The sequence below is a fragment of the Rhinatrema bivittatum genome, chromosome 3, assembly GCF_901001135.1.
Source record: "Rhinatrema bivittatum chromosome 3, aRhiBiv1.1, whole genome shotgun sequence".
In the NCBI taxonomy this organism is placed as follows: Eukaryota; Metazoa; Chordata; class Amphibia; order Gymnophiona; family Rhinatrematidae; genus Rhinatrema; species Rhinatrema bivittatum.
In genome coordinates this window covers 529,048,686-529,071,763 of record NC_042617.1, presented here as the reverse complement: position 1 = coordinate 529,071,763, position 23,078 = coordinate 529,048,686, and the positions used below count along the sequence as shown (strand labels likewise).

The 23,078-nt window shown below is 40.2% G+C and overlaps 1 protein-coding gene and 1 long non-coding RNA gene across 2 annotated transcripts in view; one reads left to right on the top strand and one right to left on the bottom strand.

Annotated features, from left to right (window-relative positions):
- Positions 1-17,211, top strand: part of LOC115088229 — a 157,339-nt gene extending 140,128 nt beyond the window's left edge. The window contains exon 3 of the long non-coding RNA XR_003855728.1: positions 17,142-17,211. This is a non-coding gene — a long non-coding RNA (uncharacterized LOC115088229). The remainder of the gene's footprint in view (positions 1-17,141) is intronic.
- The window catches only part of DNMT3A (DNA methyltransferase 3 alpha), a 502,482-nt gene that overhangs the window by 457,611 nt on the left and 21,793 nt on the right, over positions 1-23,078 (bottom strand). The gene's annotated exons all lie outside the window — the stretch shown is intronic.

Here is a 23,078-nt window from a genome sequence, read left to right as displayed (position 1 = left end):
ATTGACTGTACATCCCCCAGGATAAAAATGTATCCAACCTTAGCTTCAGCACTAGGATCAATGATGGTGGCAGCAATAATGCAAAACCTTCAGGTGAAGACAGCTATAGGCCATGGGGACCTTGTTCATGGACCCACTGTAGCAGAAGATTGACCACAGAATCAAGTGAGAAAACTAAGAGGAATAGGTACAGGTGTGCGGGCCTCTGAGGATAAAAAGGAGATAATGTACTGCTATTTTTATGTCACAAACCCTATATTTAAATCAAGATGATTTACAAAGACAGCATACCAAAAATGCGAAGAAAGAAGAATAATATCCCATGAAAAGTTGCAAAAAGCAACTGACCAGAATTGAAGATCTTTAATATTGAAAATTAAAGAAAAGTAATATATAAAAAACTCCAGAAGGAAGCTCTCTTTGGCACAATGCAAGTATTAAGAAAGGCATTGGCAGTACATTTGAGAGATTGAGATTATATTTAACACACCATGGATTACAATGGAGGTTCATTCCTGTCAAGGGATGCACAAAGGTAACTCATTTGGAGACATTACCCTGAATGAATTTAACATATTTTTAATTAACTGATGCGAATTCGCATGGTGTCCTCTTCTAAAATCTAATATATATCTGCGAATCACCTGATAATGATAGAATCTATATAGGATGTACATTGTTAATACCCTGACCTTGAATGAATATGATTTTGCTTAGGGCTGGAAAAAACCCAGGCACCAGATCACCTAAGCAACTAAAGTTCGGCATCTGATGTATGTGGTGGAGAAGTAGCAGTTTTTCCATCGAGAATGGAGTAAAGCAGCAGTATCCTTCGGCACTAAGCTGGAGGCCAGGATCAGAAAAATCACCAGAGGCTTTGGGCTGGAAGGACCAATGATGGCCTGGGGCCAGAAAGAGTAACAGCTGCTGAGGAGGGAAGGAGCACTGGATACCATGAGCTAGAACGAGCAGCTGCAGCAGCCGGGGCAAGGAAGAGCCCTGGAAGCTCCATACTGTGCCAGAGAGGAGCAGTGGCAGCCCAAAGCTGGGGCAAGAGTTACAAAACATTTTTTTTTAAAAAGCAATAAAGACCCTTTCTCTCAGCGCCTAACTTTTTAAAAAAATTTCCACCCCTGATTTTTAAATAATTTTGATCCCAAGTCACACAAGTAGTTTGCTAATGGCAGTATTCTTTTTATGCTCAGAATATTTTTGGAAAGTGATCCAATACCTCTAGTTCTACTGATTTTTTTCCCAACGGAAAAGTTTTATTGTTGACCATGGATCATTAAAACCTTTCAAGTATCTGAAAGTCTGTATCATATCACCCCTGCTCCTCCTTTCCTCCAGGGTGTACATATTTAGGTTCTTCAATCTCTCCTCATAAGTCATTTTATGAAGACCATCCACCTTTTTGGTCGCCCTTCTCTGGACCACCTCCATCCTGTCTCTGTCCCGTTGGAGATACGGTCTCCAGAACTGAACACAGTACTCCAGGTGAGGCCTCACCAAGGCCCTGTACAAGGGGATCATCACTTCCTTTCTCTTACTAGATATTCCTCTCTAGCTTTAGCTATCGCCTGGTCACATTGTTTCGCCAACTTCAGATCGTTAGACACTACCACCCCAAGGTCTCTCTCCTGCTCCATGCACATCAGCCCTTCACCCTCCATCAAATACAGTTCAATAGAGAATGCATATTCCCTTGTAAGAAACAGGCGAGCACTTTTTAAAGATGGAACACTAAGGAAGCCTCATTGAGAAGATCTTAACTGACATGAGGGTTGATACAATTTCAAGAGGGCCTTAAGCCATGGACAGGATCTCAAATTAAGGAGTTTGATCAAAGTTAGTCCGATTTTGTATTCAATGCGTTGTTGCAGAGGTAGCCAGTGTAACACGATCAAAGCGTCTGTGACCAGAAATTAGATGTGTGGCTGCATTTGAAAGCAATTGAAGTGGCCTGGATAGTAGAATCAGGGAGACCCAAATAGAGCCCCTCTGTAATAGTCAACAAGAGGAAAAATAGAAGCCTGAACAACAGTGCGAAACTCGGAGGCACGTAGCATTGTTTTAAACAAGAAAGGACTCTAAGCTTGTAGAAGCCAGCCCTAACTACTGAATTAATGTGTGTTTGAAATATCAGATGCGGCTCAAGCAAAAACACCAAAGCTTTTGAAACTTTGATTGATATTAAAGGTATAATCATCAAGAGTGATGGAAGAATAATCAAGCATAGAATGCACTCTTTGAATAAGAAGAAATTCAGTTTTATTTGTATTGAGCACTAATTTGTTCTGATGAAGTCATAGTTTTATGATATTAATGCAGATCTGAATATGTTCAACAGAATCATACCAGTTGGGGTGAAGACATATGAAAAACTGAATGCAGCTGCATAGATCTTATAACCATCACATAAAGTAGATGAAATTTACAGATGGGGCAAGGTAGATATTGAAAAGCATGGAGGATAAGGCAGAATCCTGAGGAACACCAATCTTGAGAGGAGACTATTGAGAAACTTGATTTCTAATTTTGAATTGTTGAGACTGATTGTTCAAAAACAGAGAAACCCAGGCTCAGACAGTCCCTCCTATACTGCATGCCTGTAGGTCGATAGTATCAAAGGCTGAGGAGATGTCTAGGGACACAAGTATGTAGCAATGTTCACTGTCTAAGCCTCATTCACATTCATATCAGTCATGGAGAGCAATAGCAGTTCAGTACTAAGAGATCACCTGAAGCCAAACTGATGAGGATCCAGGATTTCCCTGTGCTCAATAAATTTGGAGAGTTGTTTCAACACCACCGATTCCAACAACTTAGCCAAAAAGGGCAAGGAGGAAATCGGTCTGTAATTATTTACATCTCACATCCAAATTAGATTTTTTTTTTTTTTTAAACAGGGAATGAACAACAGCTTTCTTCAAGGAAGAAGGAACGTAACCCTGTTCAAGAGACAGATTAATAACTGAAGTAAGATGAGAAGCAATGGTGTCTTTATTAGCTTTAAATAGGGTGATAGAACAGTTACTTACAGGGCAGGCAACATTGTTCGTAGAAGACAAAACAGGCTTAATTTCAAATTAAGATGTGGAAGAAAAAGTGGACCAGCATGGTATAACATCTGGTTCAAAATTACGTGTGGAAATGCTAGAAAAGCTTAAGAGTTGTTGAATCTTCAGAGAAAAATGTTTTGAAAAAGAATCTGATGAAGGAATGTCAGCAGAAACTGAAGAATGAAAGGAGCAGCCAATAAGTTTTCTAGCGATACTAAAAAATGCTTTTGGATTATAACCCATTATCTTAATTTTGCTAAAGTAATAGTTCCTCTTGGCTTCTAACGTCTGAAATTGATAATCCTTCAGTAGTCTTCGATAAGTAGAAACAGACTCAGGAGTACAATGGGGCAGATTTTCAAAGAGGTACGCGCATAAGATACGCGTGTACCACCCAAAAACCTGCCCCAAGCTCCCCCTGCGCGCGCAAGCCCCGGGACGCGTGTAAGTCCCGGGGCTTTGCTGGGGGGCGTGTTGGGGCGGGGCGGTGCGGCGTTTGGGGGTGCGTGTCAGGGGGCATGGTGCCAGCCTGGGGGCGTAGCCGAAGCCTCCGGACCAGCCCCCGGGTTGGGTGATGGCGTGCCAGCAGCCCACCGGCGCAGGTGTAACTTTTCAAACAAAGGTGGGGGGGGGGGGGGTTGGTGGAGGGAATGGAGACAGGCTGCGCGGCTCAACGCGGGCAGGCTGCCGATTTTGCACAGCCTTTCGCGTGCCAACCCCGGATTTTTTTTTTTTTTTTTTTTTATTTATTTATTTATTTAAGTTTTTTATATACCAACATTCAAGACAATAGTCCCATCATGCTGGTTCACATGAAACAGGAGTGCAAAATAAACTTAAACTTGAACAATAGTGCGGAAATAGCAGTTACATGTAACAAGGAAAATTGAACTTGGAATGAGAAGGAAAAAGGAAAAAGGAAAACCAGCTAATTACATATAATTACATTGTAAGAGGTAGCTAATGGTGATGTTGATGGTGATGTGATGATTGTTAGGAGTTAAATGATATTGGAGTTAGGAAAAGCCTGCCTGAACAGCCAGGTCTTGAGTCTTTTCTTGAAGGTTGAGAGGCTGGGTTCCATTCTAAGATCTGGGGGGATAGAGTTCCATAAGGTAGGACCGGCTGTGGAGAAGGCCCGATTTCTTAGCGTAATGTGTCTGGTAGTTTTGGCTGGGGGGACTTGAAGTGATCCTTTGTAAGCATCTCTTGTCGGTCTTGTTGAAGTGTGTAATCGGAGGGGGAAATGAAGGTCAATTGGGGCTAGTTGATGAATGTGTTTGTATATGGTGAGAATGGCCTTGTATATTATTCTGAAGTGGATGGGTAGCCAGTGGAGGCCCATTAGGATAGGGGTTATATGGTCTCTTCTCCTGGTATTAGTGAGTATACGGGCACAGGCATTTTGAACCATTTGCAGTGGTTTGGTGTGTAGAGAGGGGAGACCAAGCAAGATGGTGTTACAATAGTCCAGCTTTGCGAAGATGATTGATTGTAGGATTGTTCTAAAGTCATGAGTATGGAACAGAGGTCTTATTCTTTTCAGTACTTGGAGTTTATAAAAGCAGTCTTTGGTGGTTTTGTTGATGGTGGCTTTCAGGTTCAGGTGATTGTCAATTTGAACTCCTAGGTCTCTCACTTGTGTAGTTTTTGGTATGGCTGGATGAGTGGGGGTGCAGGAGCTGTTCTCTGGTGTGATGAGTAGTAATTCCGTTTTGGATGAATTTAGTACCAGGTTGAGGCTTGTGAGAAGCTGTTTGATATTTTGGAGGCATGTTTCCCAATGAGACAGTTAAGTTTTATTAACTTAACTGTCTTTAGTTAAGTTTTATTGGCAACCGAAACAGTAACATAGCCATACCAGCCACAAATACAAACATATGATACTTGCAATAAAGCTTTTACAACCAATGTCTCGCCGTCCTTTTCCCACGCCTGCTGAAAGTGGTGTAGGGTCAAGTCCAGTTCAGACAACCACACATAAATATTGGAAATTGTACCTTTGTGTGGCAACACAAACTTTCAAAAGCCGAGCTCTGTCTGCTCACATTCTCTTTAATGTATGGATCTTGAAGACAATGTCTTATCTGCAGATAATGGAAGTACTCCCCACTGGGGAGACCAAATTTACGTTGCAATTCCTCAAATGTAGCTATATGAGAGTCCTGAAACAGCTGTCCATACCTCAGTAACCCCCATTTACTCCACCTGCCCAAACCAGTTCCCCCCTCATAAACCCAGCATCGTTGTTTGTAAAGCCCAATAGGTAACAAGGGCGTCACCATCTCTCTCCCCGTCAGCCTCATTCGACACTGACGCCAAATTTTCAGCGTTGCCTGTGTAAAGGGGTTCTCTACATCCTTATTTTTCCCTTTCGGCATTAGCCCCCATACCCTCTGATATAAATGCATTCCTCCCCCCCATCTCTTGCTCCAATTGAGCCCAAGGTTTCAAGGTTCTCCCTGCTGACCATTCCGGTATTACCCTAAGTTGAGCTGCTTGGTAATACTTAAGAAAATTGGGAATTGCAAGCCCCCCTTCCGCTCTAGGTCTATACAACACCCGCCTCGCTATGCGCAGAGGCCTTTTTCGCCAAATGAAATGAAATACTTTGGTCTGCAGTGAACGTAGGAATGTAGAGGGCACCTCTATCGGCAACGTCTGGAAGAGATACAGCCATCTTGGTAAAACATTCATTTTTATCACTGCAATTCTCCCCAGCCATGATAGCTTATATGGAAACCAGATGTCTAGGTCTCTAGTCATTTGCTCCATCAGTGGGGTGTAGTTAAGGCTAAAGAGCTGTCTCCAATTCGCCGTCATCTTAATCCCCAAATATTTTATCCCCTTCAAAGCCCACTTAAAGGGAAATTTATCTTGCACTTCGGGGATCTGCGATTTGGCAAGAGATACATTCAGAATCTCAGTTTTCGCTAAGTTCACCTTAAACCCGGATACCGAGCTGAACCTGTCCATTTCTTTAACTAAAACAGGTAATGTACGCTGTGGGTATGCTACAGTAAACAGAAGGTCATCTGCAAATAGTGTGATCTTAGATTGGCTTCCCCCAATATCCATGCCCCCTATTTCCCCGTTTTGGCGAATAATAGCCGCAAAGGGCTCCATAAACAGTGCAAATAAAAGGGGTGATAGGGGGCACCCCTGTCTGGTTCCCCTCCCCAGTTCGAACGGGTCGGAATAGGAGCCATTCACTTTAATGCAAGCCTTGGGTTTGGAGTACATCGTCCGAAGCCATTGTTGAAAATTGTGACCTAAGCCGACCCCGGATTTTAAAAGATACACGCGGCTACGCGCGTATCTATTAAAATTCGGCATACTCTTGTTTGCGCCGGTCGCGAGAACAAAAGTACGCACGGGCGTTCTTTTTTAAAATCTGTCTCAATGTGTGCGCCAAAAGTGCTCACTCTGAGGGCCTGTTAAGTGGACCTAAAAGATGGCATATTTATTTATTTATTTATTTTAAGTCTCTTCTATACCGATGTCCGTTTGCACATCGCATCGGTTCACAAAAAACAATAACTTTTGGGCGGAGCCCTTACATAGAACAGATATAAACAGTTAAATTACATATAAACAGTGATAACACTAAAACATGGGGATGGGTAATATTGGCTAGAGAAAGCAATATAAATGAATCAATGAAACAAAAAAAAAAATCGATACAAAGAACTATAAGTTATATAAAATAACTATGCATAAACCAAGGCTGTGAAGTATTCTTAAAAAGATTAATAGTCTTACGTGGTGTTAGCATATCTAATGCTGAAATGATGGTAAAGTCCCAATCAGAAACAATAGCCTCAAGATTAGTGGACTGAGAAGAATTTAAATGACTAGTAATATAATCAGAAAACTCAGTGTTGTCCACATAACCATGACGAAGGTAGGAATGATTGGCAATGTTAGCATTAGATGTAGCAGATGGAGTAACAAGTGAAAATCCAATTAACAAGTGATCTGGCCAGGGTACATCCTGAATAAAAAGTGATTTAGAACAATAAATCACTAAGAGAATCATTAACAAAAACTAGGTCTAAGCAATGACCTTGTCTATGAGTTGGCTGAGAAATGGTTTGAGACTACTCGAGAGAAGACAAAACATCAAAAAATAAGGCACAGTGAGGAGCCAAAGGGAAAACATTAGCATGCAAATTAAAGTCACCAATCACCAGCATCTTATTAAGGTCAGCTTTGGCCAAAAGAAGCTGTTCAAAAAAGGGGGAGAGATTTGATTGTAACAATTTAGGCGGACAGTAAACAAGACAAATAGAAAAACTGGGAAGAGTCAAAACAAGGATTTCATTGAGAGAATCTCCACTAAGGTCCTCGAATTTAGGGTTCCAAGAATCCCTATAAATAAGTAAACCACCACCCCTACCCCTTTTTTGTTGGTTGAGAAAAACAAGTAAAGCCTGTTGGACAAATGAGATGCAAGGAAACCCGGTCAGAATTAAGCACCCAGGATTCAGTGATACAGAAACAATCCGGTTGCCTTTCTGCAATGAGATAAATAATTTGAAACATTCTTAATAGCTTGAGCATTAATAAGCATGATTGTGACCATCATACAAAGTCAAGGCATTAGAATGGGTAATGGTAGACAAAAAAGATGGCCACCGAGAGGAGATAACAATGTTGGAATTACAAAGAGCACCATACCGGCCATGATTAATCATTACAGGGATATTCAAAGCAAACTCAGAGAAAGAAATATGAGTTGGAGAATCTAAGTCCCAGCGGCACTTGGCACGCACGAAGGAGTTCCTTTGTCACACTCTTTCATGTGTGACAGTGCGTGCGCCATTCCGGCACACAGTGCCTCCAGCATCGACCACCAGCTCTTGACCCCCCCATGGCAGAGCCGGCAGAAACATCACGATGCTGCAAAAGTCTCTCTCAGCTGGGCCAGGAATTGGTAAGTGGCCTGATAGTCCGGAAAGAGAGTGACAGATAGTTTCAGAGCTTCCTAGTTATACTGGCAAAGGTTACTGCTTTGTTCCTTCTAATCAAAGTTGAAAAAAATTAAGACAGCCATACAGAAAAGTCTGTCTCTGTCCAGTGATAAAGTCTGATAGCTTTACATGCTGAGGAGTTGTCAAAGTTATGGCAGTACTAAAGCAACAAGACACAACAGGACATTCTATTACTGTTTCACTAGTGCTTGTCTTATGTATACTGAACAGCATAAAACCAAAGGTCAAATAATATCATTTACCCAAGACGTGATAATATAGGCCAGGAGAATCTTATTGATATGAGAGCCAGAGAGCTGATTTAAACCATGAACAGCAGATTTGCTTGTCATAAATGGTGTTCTCCATGGATAGCAGGATGAATTACCCATGACCTGTGAGGTGATGCCATTGGATGGCTATGAACTAATGCCTCTCTCCAAGCTCACAGAGCTCTGCTCAATTGAGCGTGTGCAGAATGCCCATATGGGCATTACCTTGTGAGCCCCATCAGTCAATTTAAGAGCTAAATCTAGCTAAGCAGTTGACTTTCAAAGGAGAACACTGCTTACAGCAAGTAAACCTGCTTTCTCCATCGACAAACAGAGCTGAATTAGCCATGACAAATGGGTATCCCAAGCTGAGGATTGCAATGAAATATTTATTTTTAAAAAAAAAAAAAAAACCCAGACCCTACCATGGAGGGTGAACAGGCTATGCAAAACAGCTTCCCAAATTTACTGTCAGTCATTGAAAGATTATCCAGCCAGTAATGGAATGCAAAGGAGTGCACTGACGACCACATTGCAGCTTTGCAGATGTCTTTGAGAGCTACAGCTTGTAGGTAAGCTACTGATTTAGCCAAGACTCTAACTTGGTGAGCCTTGATTGAGTTTGTAATCTGTAGGCCTGCTAGTGAATAATAATGCATGATATAGCCTGTGCCTACTTGGACAACATATATTTAGCAACTGCTAAGCCCAGTCTGTTAAGATCATAAAAGATGAATAGTTGCAAGGCCTGGCAATGTGGCTGAGCTCTTTTTCTGTAGAAAGTCAAATCTCTTTTACAGTCTAATGAATGAAGGGCCTTTTTATCTTCATGAATATGTGGTTTCAGAAAGAATGTAGGTAGTACAACAGCTTGATTAATATGGCAAGCTGATACCACCTTAGGTAGAAATTTTGGGTAGGTACAGGGCACCACCTTATTGTGGAAGAATTGCATATAAGGAAGGAGAGTAGTGAACCAAAGCTTGAAGTTCACTGACTCTTCTGGCTGATGTGATTGCCACAAGAATACTTTCCATATGAAAAATCTGAGAGAAGTAGATGCCAATGATTCAAAGGGTGACTTCATTAGTTATGCAAAAGTCACATTCAATCCTATGGTACAGGTGGTTTTACAACTAGAGGTTTAATATACCAATAGTTTAGTGGAAATTGGGCTACCCTCAACTTGAGTATGGTTGGCTGCCATGGCATTGAGATGTACTTTCACTGATGAGATGCCAAGATCAGTGGAAGAAAGAGATAGCAAGATTTCAAGTAATTATTTTGGTTCACATGCGAATGGATCTAAAGAACGTTGACGACACCATGTGGAGAATCATTTTTCTTTAAATCTGTAAGCTCTCCTAATGGATGGCATCCTGGTGGACACTATTATGTCCACAACTTCTTTGGATGAGGAGAATTTGGTAATTGGTGAGCACTCAACATCTAGGCCATCAAGTTGAGAAAGGGAAGGTTCAGATGATACTGACATCCCTCTTCTTGAATTAATAAGGATGGATCTGCCCCAAGATGGTCGGAAGGCTGCTGGCTATTTGTACCAGATACGTAAACCAGACTTATCTGGGCCATACTGGTCAAATAAGAATTAGTCAGGCCAGAACTCTGAGCACCTTTTGAACCATTCTGGCTATCAGTGGGATCGGTGAAAAAGCATACTTGAGAACTGCATTCCAGTTGAGCAGAAGTGTCCTTAGCAGATAAGTTTACTAGGAAGAATGGAGCAAAATCTTTCCACTTTTCTATAGTCCTCTGACATGAATAAATTGAATACTGGATGTCTCCATGAAGATAAAAAAAGGTTTTAACAAACTGCTAACCTTAACATCTAAAACCCCTCCTAAATCCACAAGACTTCAGAACCATCCTTCAATCCCTGATATTCATGAGTTTTGATTACTGCAACTCTCTCCTATTAGACCTCCCCAAAGTCACAATACGACCACTCCAAATTCTGCAGAATACAGCTGCAAGAATTCTAACCGGCCATAGTAAATCTGAACACATAACGCCTGTACTGAAAGCCCTAAACTGGTTACCCATCGAAAAAAGGATAGACTTCAAAGTTCTAACCATATTACACAAAACAATTTACGGAAAAGAAATCAATTGGCTGAACAATGCTATCCAAATATACACCCCACAACGCAACACAAGAGCAGCCAATAAAGCATTACTATCAATACCCACACACTCACCTCCGCCAGACTTACTTCAGTCTGAGGCAGAGCAATCTCCCTTGCAGGACCATGCCTCTGGAACACCTTACCAGAAAGATTACGAAAACAAGGCAACATAAAACTTTTCAGAAAACTCCTAAAAACCTGGCTCTTCGAACAAACATATAAAGACGGTATTGGATAAATACTCTCTCACCTTCACAGATCCTCCCCCCCCCCCCCCAATCCTAACATGGACTTTCCCTCATGATTAGCACTAGTCCTTAGCAATGAACTAAAACAATAACTATAGTAACTAAGATTCTCTCAACATATAAAGTACGATCCCCTATTATCCTCGTTTCCATACCCTCCCATCTCCTCCTCCCCCACCACTTCCCTCAGAATAATAATCACTCCTCTGCTATTCCCCACCTTATAGTTTGATATCTATCTTATATATCAACTAATATCCCTCTACATCATTTCCCCAAGATTTCTCGCTATAATGTTCCCAGTTTTTTGTTTTTTTTTCTATTTTGTGTAATCAGTAATCAGTTATAACTCCAGTTAACAGTTATGAAAAAGTCCCTCTCCCCCCTCCCCCATACTACTTATCATAATGTTCTTCAATCCTGGGCTGTTACATCTGTAACCTTTGTTATAATGTTTTCAGTTTTTAGCTCTGTTATATGTAATAAGTTGTTACGTCTGTAAACCGTTGTGAAGACTTGTTCCAAACAATGGTATAAAAAAAAAGATAAATAAATTAAATAAATAAAAAATGTTGTAGGGACCATTCGTTGTGGTCGAAAATCTCTGCTGAGGTAATCTACTAATGTGTTGAGGATCCCTGAAAGGTAGGTTGTTTGCAGGACAGCTTGATGTTTGCATACCAATTCCCATATCTGTTTCACCTCCTGACACAGAGTCTATGATCCTGTGCTGCTTTATTTATTTACGTAGAACATGGCTACCTTGTCAGTTTGAATGGAAATGCTCTTCCCTTGTAGGAGATATGTGAAGGTTGTCAGAGTGTATCTGATCGCTCGTAGTTTCAACAGATTGATCTGAAATAGTCTTTCCACTAATGACCAAGTGCCTTGGATTTAAAAACAGCCTGTGTGGGGTCCCCCAACCCTTTGTGGAGGTGTCTGTCACCAATGTTACTTGGTAAGGAATCAGAAGGAGCAGTGCTTCCTCTTAAATAATGAAGGGGTCCAGCCACCAGTGGAGTTACTGCTTTATTGCTTGTGAAACCTGCACCTTGGTGGTTAAGGGCTGAGTTAACTGATCCCATTGGGAGCAGAGGCTCCATTCTAGATGTTGCCTGTGAAGACAGTTTACCGAAACTACGTGAACTGACAGCGCAAATTCTCAAAATTCACCAGGAATCCCAATGGCTTTAGAAGCTGAATTGATTTCTGCAGGGAGGTTAGTACACCTTCCCAGGAAATCGTTATAAGCCAGTCATCCAGGTAAGAGAAGACCTACAACTAAAGTACTTGTGAAGACCTTTGGTGCTGCTGATAGACTGAAAAGGACGACTTGGTACTGATAGGAGTCCACAGCAAAATGTAGACAGTTCCAGTGAGAGGGACGGATGGGCATATCACATAGGTGTCCTTCAGATCCAAGGCACGCATCCACTCCTCCCTCTGCCCTCTGGACGAAGGGGAGAATGTGGAAGGAGTTCATTTTGAATCTCTCTCAGAGTATATTCTTGTTCAGGCTTCTTAAATCCAAGATGGGTTCAATCCTCTGGTTTTCTTGGGGATAAGGAAGTAGCAGGAGTAGAACCTCTGGACATGCTGATGGGGCGGAACAGGCTCTATTGCTCGCTGACTGAGAAGTGACTCCACCTCCAGGCAACATTGTGTGGAATGAGATGGATCCCGATTGAAGGTAAGCAATGAGGAAGCATGAGAAGCCAGGAAAAATGCAAGCGGTACCCAGACTCCAAAATCTTGAGAACCCAGTAGTTTTTGGTGATTTAGTGTCATTCCTCTAGGTAATGGGTGGGCAACTATGGCCGGCAGGCCAAATATGGCCCATTACTATTTTTCTTCTGGCCCACCCATCTATTTAAAATTAACATTATGTGCAGCCCGCACAATGTTGGGCCCTGAATAGCACACTTGTGGAGAGTTCCCTCCCACGCCAGCAAGAAGAGGACCTGTCCTGCACTGTGACACGAAGAAATCCGGCATGGTTCACTGGCGAGATTCCCACCCCTTGCCAGCAAAAGGAGGCCCTATATGGTGGTGGGCCCAAAGTTTATTTTATTTATTTATTTAAAAGGTTTTTGTTACCTGTCCTTCCAAAAAGTTTGGAGTGTATTTCAATAAAACATACATAATTAATAAAAATACAAAATAAAGTAATGCAAAATAACAAAAAACAATGTAAACCATGATGCTAAACAGACATGGAAAGTCACTGCAAAAAAGTTAGGCCATAATCAAAAGGACTAACGGATTGCTGGAGGGAGCAATGAAGTTAATCACTCTTACTTCCAACAAAATTAGAGATACATAAAGCATATGTTAAGACACAATCACATCACAAAAAGTCTTCAGCAATATCCACAAGAAAATACTCTACAAATGATCTTTAAGCATATAATCTATATTATTCATATACCCATGACCCCCACAGTAAAGGAAATAAAGAAACAACTGGTGGGGGGAAGGAATCCTGGGAGTTTAACAAAGAAAATATGAAGAAACAGGCTGTTGTATCCAAACCTATATATCATGTACTTTCAGGGACTAGATTGTTACTAAGGATTGGGTAGTTATGGTCCTAGCGTTTATAAAGGATTTCAATTTCTCTGGAATAAAGAAAATGAAGGATTCCTCATTCGCTCTAACTAGGCATTTACAAGGATATCTCAGTGTAAAATTATAACCAAGAGCTATTACTTGAGACTTTAAAGCCAGGAATTCACGGTGTCTCTCCTGTGTGACACGAGTAAGGTCAGGGTAAATTCTGACCTGCTGAGTAAAGAAACTAGCTGATAAATTTTTAAAATATCTTTGCATTATTTGGCTTAAATCAGCCTCATTGAAGAAAGTCACTATCAGGGTTCCCCGTTCATAGACTTCTTCCACAGAACTTTCCAGAAACTGCGTTAGATTCTCCTTAACATCTAAGAACTCAGACTGTGTGGTAAAATTGATAAAGGATATAAACTATCATAATAGGAGATTAGAACAACTGGAAAATTTTAATAGAAGATTAAATCTACATTTGTTATATTTTCCTAGAATTTTAGGTCAAGATTTGCTTATAACTTTGAAAAAGTTTATGGTAGAAGTGTTAAGATTTGAAGAACAAAATTTACCGGTAGTGAATAAGCTGTCTTTTGTACCAATACCTACTAGTGCAAGAAATAACCAAAAACAGCCTGAGATAGTAGATGTTTTTAAAATTCTTTAGTATCGGGTGAGATGGAGGAAGCATGGGACAGAGTTCCATAAGGTGGGACCATATATAGAAAAAGAATGTTCCCTAGTCAGAGAAAGGTATGCTGAACATAAGGAGAGAGGATGCGATGAATGGTAATGAAACTTTCTATAAAATTATGAATGATCACTGCCATTTTATATTGGATACGGTAATGAATGGGCAGCCAATGGAGGGCTTTGATAATCAGGGTGATGTGTTCTTTAATGGGAGTTCCTGTCAAGAGATAGACTGCAGAGATTTTAATTATTTGCAAAGGTCAAAGGGTGACTTGTGGTAAGTTGGTGTAAACAAAGTTGCAATAGTCAAGTCCAGATAAGATTAATGTTTGGATAATGGTAAGGAAGTTGGTGGGTTCAAGGAGGAACTTTAAATTATGTAATAACTTGAAAATGAGGATTGAATGATTACAGAAAATCAGGTTAAAAGGAAGACCACATTGTTCACTCATGAATTTTTAAAGATATCAAAAATCTTTATATTTTGGCACATTTCCTGTGGATTAATATTTGTATGTACACTCATCACTAATGTATAATCAATACCAATCCACAGGAATGCATAAACTTTGCTGCTTCCATATGCTCTCTCATATACTACTACTAACAGTTGTCTTTCTCATAGATTGTGAATAACCCTTCTACAGGCATGATGTTGGAAAGATGTGTCCCCAACCATTCCTTATATTCTGAAAACATATAAGTATTATACAATATTAAGGTTACATTTGCCGGCTCACAGGCCCACCCCGCGAGCCAGTGCACTCTCCTGACCGGCCCCGGCATTGACACTCCATGCGGCCAATGACTCTGCTGCTGCTCCATGCACTAGGAACACTGCCATTCTCTTCTTCCAGTCGGTTCTTAGAAGTGTGCGCCAGCAATTAAAGGCCTTGCGGCAGAAACCAGCCCTTCGGTACTCCCTGACATCTCATGGTCAGATATTTAAACCCTGACCTTGCAACACAAAGGCTTCTCAGCAATGGGTCGACTATCTCCTGGTAGTGAGTGTTGCTGCTTCGGACTGTTTCTTCAGCCTCGTCCAGCCTTCCCTGTCTTCAGCCTTGCCTTGCACCCCTTGGACTGACCCTCAGTACTGACCATAGCCTGTTACCTGACCATCCTTGTCTGCCACCTGTCTCGACCACTGCCTGACTAAAGGAACCTCTCCTAGCCTTCACCAAAGACTCTCACCTAAGTCCTACTATCCCCAGAACCCAAAGGTTCAACCCGCCTCCAGTTTCTTCTCCAATGTTAAACCAAAGCCTATAAATATACCAATAATAATGGTATAAATAGAAGTCTTACAAATAGAAATATTTTACAAAAACAGAGACTCATCAGAATAGTAGTGGGGACAGTGAGCTTGGTTTTGGTGAGTTTTGCACAGATAGAGGAATACTAAAGTACAATGGCAAGCAATATCTGACCAGCCATTTTTCAAGGAGTCCTGTGAGCTTATACTACAAACAATGGTGTTTAGGTCTGGGGAACATTGCTGACACTAATTCCTCCTGAGGAAGCCACTGGCATGAAGAAACAGAGGTGCCATTGTCGAGGGAGAATTGAGGCTGTTCTTTCCATTCTGAGAAGATGAGGGAGAAATTGGGTTAATAATCGCTATGTATAGGAAACATGGGAGAGTTGAAACTGTTGATTATTGCTCTGAGAAAACAGGGGAGAAATGTGGTTGTGATCGCTGTGCATAGGAAATTTTAACATCTAAGCATTTCATCTTTGGTGATTTAATTCAGCTTTTGAAATGCTTTCTGGTGTTCTTAAGTTTGGGTAAGCCTTTTGGGAACTTTTGACAGCTGGTCTTCAACTGAACATGGGCACAGACTAGTGCCCAATAAAAACATTTATAATTCCAGATAAGAACTTTTTTATAAAAATTAAAATTATTCATGTGTGCTATTTAGTGTGTTATTGGTTCACTGTATTTTGGTTATGTATTGTGTTAGTTAAATATAATAAGTAAAAAAAAGAACAAGAGTAAAGGTAAAAAAAAAAAGGAAAATCAAAATAATATGAGGTAAATGTAGAATTTAATAAATACTTTTCAATAAAAAGATGAAAATGTAAAATTTAATACTGTTTTTCATTAACATGTTATCTATTGGTTTTGATATAATTCAGTATCATTAGCGTTTGTATTTTGTTTTGATACTGAATTACATACAGAGAGAGAGAGAGTTATCGGATCATACTTGATAACAGTGCATTTGTATGCTAAGATATGTGTATGATACTGTAAGAGGCAACATGCAAAATATTTGACCACCATGAGTGAGCACAACAAGCAATGGACAACAATGGGGAATGCTGCGGCATTAATATATTATTTGCAACTTATTAATGCCAGAAACAGATATACATTAACTTAGATGGGATCATCGGGATAGAATAAATTCACCTTAATTAAAGCAAGCTAAGCTGGACAAGTTTTTTCTTTATTACTGAAGTTGGACTTTCTATAAAAGGATATAAGCATAACAAAAGTTTTTTTATTTTTTTTTTATTATGCCACTAGTCAGTGCGCATCACATGGCCGGGAAGGACAAAAAGTGTTTATAGGGAGAATTTATAGGAAGAACTTCAATGATGTTGTCTAATTCTATTAGTATGTATTATTGAGAACTGTTAAGTGAAAAAAAATTAGAACAGTATTGATGTTACAACAGGGTGTGGGTGTGTTGACTTAATGTGGGATGAAATATGATTGTAAGAATGTGGTGTGAATGTTTTTTTTTTTTAAAAGGGGTGATGGTTGAATAGCATGTGCAATATATTTATAAGAAATTTAATAAAAGCATTTTGATTTGTAAAATTATTTGAAAGCATTATAATTAACTTGAGGTTATGCAATATATTCATAGTGTTTTACTATGTAACCTTTTGTGCATATACCTGGAAATCTGATAGGTGCCAGTGTCATTTGTTTTGAGATATATATTCTTAAAGTGTGTATATATATATATATATATATATATATATATATATATATATATATATATATATATATATATATACACACACACACACACACACACACACACACACACACACTTTAAGAATATATATCATTAAAAACTCTGGAGTATCAGTGTGACCTCCATATGAAGCAGTTATTCGCTTTCCGGTTTCTTGCCAGACATTTCTCTTTAGCTGTTTCTTTATATTACAGCTTGGATTTTCCAGAGGACTCTCACCACAATAAAATGAGCGAGACCTAATTCCACGTCTACACTACCAGGTAACGAGTTGTGGTCTGCAGTTAATTCATTTTGAATTATCCTTATCAATACTACGTTTTTAATTTTGAAATTTTTTTCCCTTTCTACCCTGTGTGTTGATCTCAGAGTGTGACAACACATGTATATATTATGGAGAAGTTCCTGTAATGTCTACAAAAATTAAAGCATAACATATGAAGTAGGTTTTCCATTTTAACACAGTTCATTTTTGTTTTCTAAGTTGGGCACAACCCTCTTGTTGTCTAGGTAGGCATTTTTAGTTGTTTACAACATATCTGAAATTTCCATACATTTTCACAATTCCCAGCAGGAATGGGATAGGCAAGTACCTTTGTTTACCATCTTAAGCACTATTAGAAATATGATTTTTTTCAGCAATTCTATTTTTCATCTTTATTTTATCTCTTTCATCTCTTCTCTTTAACTTGCGTTTTTAGATTTTTTTTTGTGGTGTCTTCTGTGCCCTGAGGAAGCCTTCACTGGCAAAACAAGGGCCTTGTTAGGGCTTTTTACCTTTTAACCTTGGACACTATATATTATAGGCAGTTAATATTGTGTGTATGGAATGTATGTTAGTATGAGTGTTTATGTATTTGTGTCTATGTATGTGTTTCTGGATAGTGCAATGTCTGATACATTGATATGTAGTTAACATGTTTATGAACACAAGTATTTGCTAAGTTACATGCAATGAAGAATTGTATTGCCACATCATCTTCAGTTTACCATGTCTTGAATATTTGGTTATTCTGACTCCATAATATACTTTCTTGCCCATTTATTGTGTGTGTGTGTATGAATGACATATATATGTCATATATATAACTTCAAGAATATACATATTTTACATTTATTACTGAAAGCTCCAAAACTACATAAGAACATAAGAAAATGCCATACTGGGTCAGACCAAGGGTCCATCAAGCCCAGCATCCTGTTTCCAACAGTGGCCAATCCAGGCCATAAGAACCTGGCAAGTACCTAAAAGCTAAGTCCATTCCATGTTACCATTGCTAATGGCAGTGGCTATTCTCTAAGTGAACCTAATAGCAGGTAATGGACTTCTCCTCCAAGAACTTATCCAATCCTTTTTTAAACACAGCTATACTAACTGCACTAACCACATCCTCTGGCAACAAATTCCAGAGTTTACTTGTGCGTTGAGTAAAAAAGAACTTTCTCCGATTAGTTTTAAATGTGCCCCATGCTAACTTCATGAAATTCAATATTATTAATTTCAATGTACCAGCGCATATAAAGAGCAGGTAATAAAATACTGCACGGAGAGGCAGTAGCCACAGAGGCATTCACGGAGCGGGATGCCAGTGGCCAGTGGTAGGTGTCCATATAAAGAGCAGGTAGTAAAATACTGCACAGAGCGGCAGTAGCCACAGAGGCATTCACGGAGCGGGATGCCAGTGGCCAGTGGTAGGTGTCCACCTTCACGGAGCGGAAGGATGGAGGGCTGTCATCTCCCAATTAAATAAATAATAAAAAAAAAACCAGGGATGGGATCCATCAGTTCTAGAGGACGCATATAAAGAGCAGGTAGTAAAACACTGCATGGAGCGGCAGTAGCCACGGAGGCATTAACGGAGCGGGATGCCAGTGGCCGGTGGTAGGTGTCCACCTTCACAGAGTAGAAGGATGAAGGGCATCTATCTCCCAATTAAAAAAGAAAAAAAGAAAAAAACAGGGATGGGTTCATGGGCTATAGGTATTACCAATTATTAGGCTTTTCAATATTTGATGATAGTTAATGTGACTTTCAAGGCATGCTTCACTTTCGGTGCATGTCCGGCATGACTCCCTGCTTCAATGACAGGGGAAAAGAAAAACTGATACTTCACACATTTCCAGCATTGCCCTCTGCTTCATGGCAGAGAGCTATGCTGCCGCTTACCCAACTAATCAAACTTAATATTTCACTTGGAAGCAGCTCCATCACTGCTCTCTACATTAATAGTGGGGGTGAAAAGGGAATTAGAACATAAGGTTACTAAGAGCCAAGAGAAACCGGTTGGTCTTCTTCTGCCGTCATTTCTATGTTTCTATATGCAGTGGGTGAGAACACAGACAAATATGCCCACCACTGGACTTAAATATTTTATTTATTTATTATTTTTATATACTGACATTTGATTGTAAGCCCTCTCTACAAAACATACAATTAAGTTTTTGTACCTGAGGCAATGGAGGGTAGAGTGACAGCGGGACTTGAACCTTGGTCTCCTGGTTCATAGTCCACTGCTCTAACCACTAGGCTACTCCTCCTCCTCCTCACCAATCCTCTACTCCATACACAATTCCGTCAGGCGTCCCTCAAGGCTCATCACTAACCCCCATACTATTTAACATATATCTTCTTCCTCTGTGTCACATTCTATCCTCTCTTAACCTACAATTCAAAATCTATGCAGATGATATACAATTCCTCGTTCCCTATAAAACATCCTGGTCTGCTACATTATCTATGGTCTCACTTTATCTATCCACCATCAATTCCTGGCTCTCTCACAATCGTTTAAAATTGAACCCATCCAAAACTGAAATCGTCCATCTAACATCCATTTCAGATACTTCAATTGGCCCACCTTCACATCTGATGACTAACGGTATATCGATCCCAATAACACACTATGCCACAAATCTTGGAGTAATCATAAATACGGATTTGTCAATTAAACAGATTTCTTCCTTAACAAAAAAATCATTCTACAAATTACAACTCTTAAAATGTCTCCGTCCTCTTCTCTCATTATGACTTCAGAACTATTCTTCAATCTTTAATTTTCTCTGGCTTAGATTATTGCAATGCCCTTTAATTAGGACTACCCAACTCTTCAATCCATCCCTTACAATTAGTTCAAAATAGTGCAGCTCGTATTTTATCTGTTATCTCTCTTCATAATCACATCACCCCTACTTTACAATCTCTTCATTGGTTACCTATAAAATTCAGGATAAAATATAAAGTACTCTCTATTATTCATAGTCTAATACACAATTCCTCTTCCACCTGGCTCTGTTCTCTACTCCGTATCTACAAACCCACTCAATATCTAAGATCACTAACACAAAACTTACTAGACATTCCATCACCTCGACAGGCTAGATTAGATATTACCAGAAAGAGAGCACGACCCTCCCTCTGGAATTCTTTACCTAATCCTCTTTGCTTAATATCAAATCCTCTTTGCTTCAAAAATTCTCTAAAAACATCTCTCTTTCAATTTGCATTTAATATTTCATCAAATCATTCTACCTCCACTATTCAATCCTCCACCACTACCCCTCTCTACCTTTATGAAACTTCTTTCAGATGATTCATTATCATACAAACAGATTTCACTCCCCCCCTTCTCTCCCCCCCCCTTACTAGAGAATTCTTCCTACATCCTACCTTGTTTTTCTCCCCCCTTCTTGCTCTTCCCCTTCCCCTCTGTTTATTTTCTTAAACAGACCTAGGGCACAGCATCTTTCTTTTAATAAGATTTTTGTTTAAGGCTAGTAATCTATCTAGCTATATATCAATTTTATGTATTTTTAAATCTAATTTTAATTTGTTTGTTTTTATACTTTGTAAACCGTTTTGACAAAATCTATTTTTTAAAGAGATATATAAATACTTATAAATAAATAAATAAATAAGGAAGGGGGAGAGTGGAAGTGGGGAATAGAAGAGGAGGTAGAAGGATTCATGAGTGCAAGTGTGTATGTGTATATGAGAGAGAGGAAAAAGTCACTCTCACCCTCCTTCCCACACACATGCTTCCCTCTCAGCCAGGCTCCTTCCTTTTCACTCACTCTCCTACTTTCTCAATCCCTCCCTTCCCTCTCAGTCAAGTGTTCCTCCAACTCCCCTCCACTAATCTAATCTCAGGGTGACTGAAAATCAAAAGGTCATAGGTATGGAGAGAGGGACATTTTTATCCTTATTAGTTTTAATTATTGGGTGTTTGATATGACCGTTTTGAAATATTTAATTGATTTTTGGTAACATTTTGAAGTTTTTTATCCTTATTATGTGTTCTTTCATCACCTGTTTTGAAATATTTTTATTAGTATGGTTTACTATCATGGTTGATTTATAATTTCTTGATTTTGTTTTATAAGGAATGCTGATATTTCTATTTTTGCATTATTGCACTGCATGAGTGGTTTGTTTGTTTTTTTTGTTTCCAGTTCACTTTTTTGTCTGCACCTTTCTATTTATACTTTATGATCTTTTTATTTTTATTTGGTGAGGGTCTGTCTGTGTTCTGCATTTGTGACTGAGGTAAAGTAGTTTGCTAGCCAGGAAAACACCTTGTACCTCTTGGGTTGAAGGTTTTACTGATTTTGATAGAGGCTGCGATCCATGATTGAAGGGGCTCGTTAGATGCTAAAAATTATGGTGCTTAAACCTGCTGTATAACTGAAATGCCTGCAGCAAGTGCTGGGGGTTTGGTTGTCATGTTGAGGAGTTCCAATGGGGACCTCCCCTGGTCCTTGTGATCAATAACGTGTAATGTGGCACCAGCACAACAAAATTTGACCACCCCTGCTCTAGGTAGCACTGTATTTCTCCCCCCATCAGACAGAATAATTGCTAGGTTTGAAAAGGGGTCAAAAACTTGGTTCAAGTTTGGACTGAACTTGAAATATTGCTTTTGGTTGATGAAGCCTGTGTTCATGTTGCATTCGTGCCTCTTCTTGCCCCTCGCTCCACCCTCTCTACCTTGGGAGCGACTCCCTGCGGCTCTGATGGACAGTTGCAGTCGCGGCTTCTTCCTGCCTCTTGGTCCCGGTGTCCCCGGGCTGGCTTGACACTACGGATCCGCCATGTTCCTGATGACGTAAGGGCGGGCGCAAGCGCTCCAGACTTTCTACCAGCAAGGGCGCGAACCTCGAGGGCGTCCCCCCGTAGTGATGTCATCCATTTGTACTTTAAAAGGTCTTTGTTTGCTAACCTCTAACGAGTTAGCAAGGAACTCCAACAGGACTTGCTTCGGCAGTCCACGATACTTGCAACAACGATCTGAGTCAGCGAGGGGAATCCTTCCTCACTGCTCGGCCTTTTCAAACTTACCAGGAGTACCCGCTCCTCGGGGGCTCCGCTCTCTCTTCTTGATTTCAGATTGCCTGGGATTACTCAGAAGACTCCTCATTGCCTGGAGGCGATCGCAGACATGAACACAGTGAGTTCTATTGCAGATAGGAATCAGTACTCGCTCCACGAGGGCCTACATTCCTATAACTCTGAAAACTCCCTTCCGTCCTAGACGTTATCGCAGGTAGAGGAGATCATGAATTACATTGGCAAGATTGCAGATAGGAACCGGTACTTGCTCCACGAGGGCCCAAGCTCCTAGAATCCTTTACAGACTCTCTTCTACTCTAGAAGCCATTTCATATACAGCTATTGAGAGTTCTTATTACAGACTGTTTGTGCGAACCAGTGCTCACCTACGGCTCCTGTTCCTAAATGTACTGAAGACTCTCTGTGGCATAGAGACCATTGCAGACATCTACTATTGTGAGTGTACCATCTTGTATCCAGTATACCCTGTCTACTCACTACTTCTAGTCTCTCTCTACAGCTCAGCAACCCAGAGATTATATTCCAGTATCAGAAGGACTTCAGCCCTGCCGAACATATCGACTCACTACTGCCACTTCTGGTGGTCCAGCTTCCAGCCTAATAAAGAGCTATTTGTGTTTCTCTCATATTCTAGCCTAGCCGGTGGTTCCTCTCAGGATCTCCTCCTGGGGGCGCTGTCATCTGCCATCGGCCCAGGGATTCACCATTTCCTCTACATGGTCATTTCTTACACTACTATGCCTCTGTGGGAGCCAACCACTACAGACCACTAACACCGCTTACG